Consider the following 6,405-nt stretch of genomic DNA (forward strand, 5'->3'; position numbering starts at 1 on the left):
CGCGTTCATTTGGCCGAAACAAACACTACATTCTCGTCTAGAGATTGCTCTTTCCCATTCCGGCTCTCTCGCTAGAGAGGGGGGGCTATGGCGAGCCATCGGCGTTTAATCGACGATAAGGAAGTGTCGCCTGAGGATGCAGGTCCGTGCACCACGCGCTCGAGCAAGAAACGATCGGACCAGTTGCGCTCAGTAATTTTCGTCTATGTTCGACCGACGAGTCATAAAGAATATTGTAGATCATAAACCAAACGTCTTCCCCCAGATCGAATCTTCGGGATGAAGTCTTGAAACTGTGGGCTGCTGAACGGTGGTCCATTGTCGGTGCTCAGTCACTTTGGGAAACTGTGCGTAGGAAAAAATATCCGCCAAGGCAGAGATAATTTTGGTCGCCTATGTAGACTGTATAGCCCTGATTCCAATGAAAAGGAGACGAAATCAACGACAACTAAGTTTTCGCCACCGTTGTGGTAGCAAAGATCTGCGCCACTGTCTTCTCATGGTAAAATTAGCGTTTAATGACTCTGAAACGGCATTCGTGTATTTTTAGGTTTCTACCGCTAGTATATAATTGGCAGCGTCCTCCCAGCGGTGTCTCTGCGCATGACTGCCATTGGCTGCTTTTGAGCAGACGCTCTTACGACGCTAGCGCGAAGGTCCCCTCCAGTTACGGCCCTAGCATGAGGGTGACACTTAGGCACAATGGCGGCTGACATGATTGGTTACGTTGTCATGGCAACAGACACAGCAGGTGCGCGGCCCCTCCTTACCCTAGCGCTCCTTGGTTTTATTATGACGACCTGCTCCGCTCCCTCTCCACCCTTCCCCATGCGCCGCACGCCTTTACTTCTGCTTTATTTTTGCCTGACCGCGGTGCGTATTTTGGGGGGTGGCGTGGGCTATCCCAGGCATTGTTTGTGAACTGTCGCGTTGTGCGCCGTGGGTTCTTTATGCGTTAACATGCACGTAGTCTTTACCATACTTTAAGTATGCCAGCATATGCCAGAACATATATCAATTCCACTTCCAACACAACAGATCTTTAGCCTCGTGTTATTGGCCACCGTATCAGCAAATATTTTCGCATAACTTCGTATGATAAATGCTCAGAAAATAAACAAAAGTGAAAAATGCATGACACGTACAGGATTGCTAAATAATACAAAAGTTAGAGTGAAATAACAAATAAAATACGAAACTTAAGAAAACGCGAAGGCCGTTTTATATACACACATATAAAATATTTTGATATAACGCCCTAAAGGCCAAAGTGCAGAAGAGCTTATATGCGCACTGAGAGCTTCTGATATACTCACTAAGAATGGCAAAAAACTGGACGATCTGGATGACGTGGTCATGACAACTTAAGAAAGGGAAAATTCACTGCTAATGGCCAAAACAATGATACACAAAATGCCTAAAAATATTATAAAATGCTAAGATTCTCTTATTGACAGCCGTACAAACGAAAAAAGAAACAAGAACTTACTCACAAACCTGCACAAAAGTGTATGAAAGGCGTGACATGTTCATTACTACTGAAAAAAATTAAGTTGTAATGGCAGAACGAAAATAACATTCTACTAGAAACGGAAATACACATTATCGCATTATTTTGCTCTTGGTGAAAACATGAGTAAAGCCGGAACCGCATGGCGCGTTTTTCGCGAGCGAAAAACGTGACGCGCGGCAAACGACTGCGTTGCCGCCGACGCGCGAGCACCCGTACGAAAAGAAGGAGCGGCGCTTTCGCGCCGCGTTTTCCGGGTTGCCAGATAACCTAGCTCCCAACAACATGAATTGTCTTTTTTACTGCATATACTATATGCCCATAAACTTACAGAATATTACGTTAAAAACAGTCCTCGGGTAATTAGACAGCGACATCTTTTTCCGAAGTGTATTTACGAAGCTTAATTTCAAGCAGCAAGGTTGTGTGCGAAACTGCGACTATGTACCTTCCGCATGCTGAGAGGCCGCTGCTTGTTTACAACTTCGCCTGGAAAATAGAGTGTTGGCCGCTTACTACCGAGCAGAAGAGACGATTGCTGCTAATAAGGGGGATGCTGATACTGAAGCAAGAACAAATGCGGGTCAGGAGGTCTATGTGGGTGCGGCCTGCATGGTTGAGAAGAAAGCAAGAGAGCAAGAGAGCGAGTACCATACACTGATATTATTTCAAATTGTCTTGCCAGCATTAGCGTTAAGAATTTGAGGCCCTGCAGCCTATGTCTTTGTTAAATGCAGTTTAAGGTTATGAGGGAACAGGATCCGGAGCTCTTCTTCAAATATTATCGAATGGCCCCCGAAATCTTTGATCTAATTCATGGCCGTGTGCGGGAAAGGCTCACAAAGATGCACGTCGTTCAGGAGCCCATCTCATCTGGCAAGCGTCTGGCTATGACATTAACCCTTTACTGCACCTTGTTGCATATATGCAACATACTGATAAACGGCTATAAAAACAAAAGCTACGTGTAGTTGGTTCTTCCTATACACGCTGTTGCATTTCTGCAACAATAGCTTGAAAAACACGCCTTGTTTTGCTGCTTATGTGCTCATTCTGCTCATCTTCTGACAAAAAAATATGGTGGACGCTGTTTGCACCAGCACGCAGCTATACAGGAAACTTTTGCCAGTTATAAATGCCTTTCTCAAGGGAATAAATTGTGGAAAAAGATGTTAAGCTGTGTAACACATCCTTCTAATCGTGTAGATGCCAAAAAAACGTTATTTTCTCGCAATAGTTTGTTTCTCCTGACGGAAAGTTTCTACGTTGCCAATTTGCAACAACGTGCTCACTGGGTTTGTTTCTTGTTCTCAAAGTAGAAATGAATCCTAAACGCTTTCATGGCCGAGGATTTCCGCCAGATAGCGAAGACAGCGAACTTTTCGGGAGTGACGACGACCCCGAGTGTGTGTCTGTTTTGATTCATCTCGTGTGCAGTGTGTTGCATAGTGGAATGCCCGAATTTTTTCATCAGTGTGTGGGCGCACGCACGCTGCCGTTTCGCATCGTTATTGCTTCACCGTTATGTCTGCGCTCCGTTGTTCTAATTTTAGGTTACAATGCGAAGACATCGTGCATAGTGTTTCCGTCTTGTTTCAATATGCAGAGGCACCCTGTTTTCTATATCTGCATTTCGCTTTCTTTCACCAGTAATTTTATTTCCTGTATATCGCTGTCCGTTTGTGCTGCACATGTTCAACCTGATCTCAAAAAGCTAAATGATGGCATAAGCGAGTCGAGTGCATGCTCCGACGAGGATGAAGGTACAGCAAATGACACAACACCTGACCAGCGCCCCACACAAGCTAAGAAAAGGATAATTGGGAAGAAGGCGAATTTAATGAGAGATCCTCAGACAGCTCAGTTCTCCGGGCAAAGTGAACTCCCAGAGTACATTTCACAACTAGACACCATTCCAATACTTCAAGTTTCTCTTCCCCAGCTCGCTGATTTCACTAAGTGCAGATCAGAGCAATTTGTATGCGCTCCAGAAACACGCGAGTGAGTCCCTTTGTAACACCGCAGAAGAGATGGAAGTGTTTATTGGCACGTGCATGTGGATGTTGGCGACTCAAATGAGGAAGTCAAGGTGGTACTGGAGCGCAGAGACCAAGGTTAGCCAAGTGGCTGACAACGTGCCTGTGGGTCGGTTTGAAAAACTGAAGCATAACATACGCTTCATTGACAATAGTACTCTCGGCCCAAAGGACGCTCCAGGAAGAGATCGGCTTGCGAAGGTGCGTCCTCTCGTTAATACCATCAATGTACAGTTGTCGCTTGTGCCTATTGAAGAGCAGCTATCTATTGAAGAACATTTCATACCCCTAAAGGCAGAAGCTCCCTCAAGCAGTACTGTCCCAAGATGCCCAAAAAATTGGGTTACAATGTTTTCAAGCTCTCCGGTGTGAGCGGCTTCTCCTACAAATTGGAGGTGTATACCGGATAGGAGATCTCGGCGCAAAGACTTTCAGGAGTGCCTGACTGTGGAGCGAGTGGAAATGTTCGCTTGAGTAGAACGATTCCAGGAGGCGTACACCACAAAGTGTACTTCGACAACTATCTCAACTGCCCAGGTTTGCAGCTGTACCTAGAAAAAGACTCTGTACACTGTATTGGTACCTTGCGGACAAACCGGGTCCCTGGTGTGAGCCTGCTTAGCGAGCAGGAAATGAAAAAAAGGAAGAGGATATTTTGAAGAGAGGGTTGCACTTGGTGGATGGAATTGAACTGCCATGTACAAGGTGGCAAGATACCAGAGCAGTGAATTTGCTCGGCCCTTCGTTGGAAAACAGCCTGCTACAAGTGCATCAAGGTTTACTCGTAAAAAAAAAGAGCGGAGTGAGCTACCACGCCCTGCAGTTATCACCATCTACAACAAGCACATGGGTGGCGTAGACCTTTTGGACTCCCTCATCTCCATTTACCCTTCCTACCTGAGGTCGAAGAGATATTTCCTTGTTTTTCTGCACATCCTTGACTTGACGGCTGTAAATGCTTGGTTGCTTTACAAGAGGAACGTCATGAACAAACGGGATCAGTACGCAGAAAGGCTATTTCCGTTGGCTGAGTTCAATATGAACCTGGCTGTATCACTCTGCAGGGCTGGGAAGACGCCGCCGAAAAAGAGAGGAAGGCCTAGCAATGAGTCAGTCGAATAAGCCTCTGAGCAGAAGAAAAAAAGGGGATCATGAGCTCCAACTCAGGCTGTCAGGCTAGATTAGGCATTATTTCTCATCTATGGAGCTTTGTCTCAGTGCTCATTATTTTCATTTCTTTCCTCAGGTTGGTCACTGGGTTCTTTGGAGCAAGAAGCGGCAGCGCTGCAAGCTTGCTGGCTGCACAGTAATCTGCTTGAGCTACTGCTTTAAGTGTGGAGTGCATATCGGTTCAACAAACAAGAGCAATTGCTTTTTTGTATACCACACTACAAAATGAGTGCACCGTTTCACACTACTTACTGATTACTCAAGGTATAGAACAAAACTTTTTTAGCAAGAAAGTGAAATAGCTTTCTATTGTACCATGTGCTTCCCCTTGCTGGTTGTCATGTAAATAAATGTTAGTTTGAATCGCAATAAGCCAGGCTTCCCTGAACTTTTTCTTTATGTGCACGTTGTTGCAAATATGCAACTTACCCTTTTTCTGGCAATAGAAACTGTGAAAGTCCGCTAAAGATATTTTTTGTTGGTACACCTATTGTTATGGTTCCTTGCAACAACATGAATAATTTTATGGCAAATGAAAAAATTGTGCAGGAAAGGGTTAAGGTAACTAACTGTACTGTTCACTTTGTATGTGTGCTTGATTATTTGACACACACATTTCTCACAGGCAAGTTGTCCAGCCAAATGCAGATGTATGTAATATGCAGATATAACTCAGATATGCGCAACACCTTGGTTGTGACATATCAATTGATGGTCTTTCGTTTTTAAAAATGAATTAACACCATCCTGCAGATACTGAACCTGATTAAAAATACGGCTCAAGTATTGCATTTAAAATAATGCTTAAATTACCTATAAAACAGGCGCTGCATGGTTTTGGGTGTTATTGTTGTTCTGAAAAGACACCTGTGGAAGAATGGACGTTTGTTTATACTTTCTACATGCAATGCTTGGCACGCGTCAGGTATCTATGTTCAGGTAATGCCATTGTTGACATCGTCAAGGTCTTCCGTGTCGGGCTGGAGACAGCACGAGAAGCGATCCACTTGACTCTCCAAGTGCTGTGGGATGATCTCGCTCTTCAGTATATAAACGTGCGTCATTTAGAGTGAATACATGCATTTGTGCAATGAGAGTCCACCTCTTGCAAGACCAGGGCTATTTTTCTAAAATTCTGTGATGTTATCTAGACACACTTAAAGCCAGTGGTGGCTTTTACCTGAGGCTCAACTTTTGTCAAAACTGTGTATTAACTATTTCATGTAACGGGCACCACTGCTGTGGCTTGTATCCTTGCAGCCTCCAAATGAGCAAATGTGGCGGAACATTTCTGATGGCTTCTGGAAGCGGTGGCAGTTTCCGAACTGCCTCGGATCAGTGGATGGCAAGCACGTTAAGATTGTGGCACCAGCAAACTGGCAGCCTATACTACAATTATAAGGTAAATGATTCATAAGTAATGAATATTCGAATGTTTTTATTTATATGCGATAATTGGGGGGTGCTGAACCTTGTACATATAGGTGTATGATTGCACGCGCTCAACCACTGACAGATTCCATTACTTCAACTTGAAATGTTTTTAGGCCTTGAAATTTTCTGCGCCTCAATGCTGCCTCCTATCCAATTGCTTCTTTACTTTTTCCTGTGGCCATGTCTATTGCTCAAAAGTGCCTTTTTGTGCTTATTTCTTAAAGGGCACATTTTCAGTCGCGCTTATGGCTGTAG

The 6,405-nt window shown here is 44.4% G+C and overlaps 1 pseudogene; it reads left to right on the plus strand.

Annotated features, from left to right (window-relative positions):
• The first annotated feature begins 4,392 nt into the window (after nucleotides 1-4,392).
• Nucleotides 4,393-4,945, plus strand: LOC142574291 (uncharacterized; annotated as a pseudogene).
• The last annotated feature ends 1,460 nt before the right edge of the window (nucleotides 4,946-6,405 follow it).

Source organism: Dermacentor variabilis, chromosome 3 (genome assembly GCF_050947875.1).
Source record: "Dermacentor variabilis isolate Ectoservices chromosome 3, ASM5094787v1, whole genome shotgun sequence".
NCBI classification, from domain to species: Eukaryota; Metazoa; Arthropoda; class Arachnida; order Ixodida; family Ixodidae; genus Dermacentor; species Dermacentor variabilis.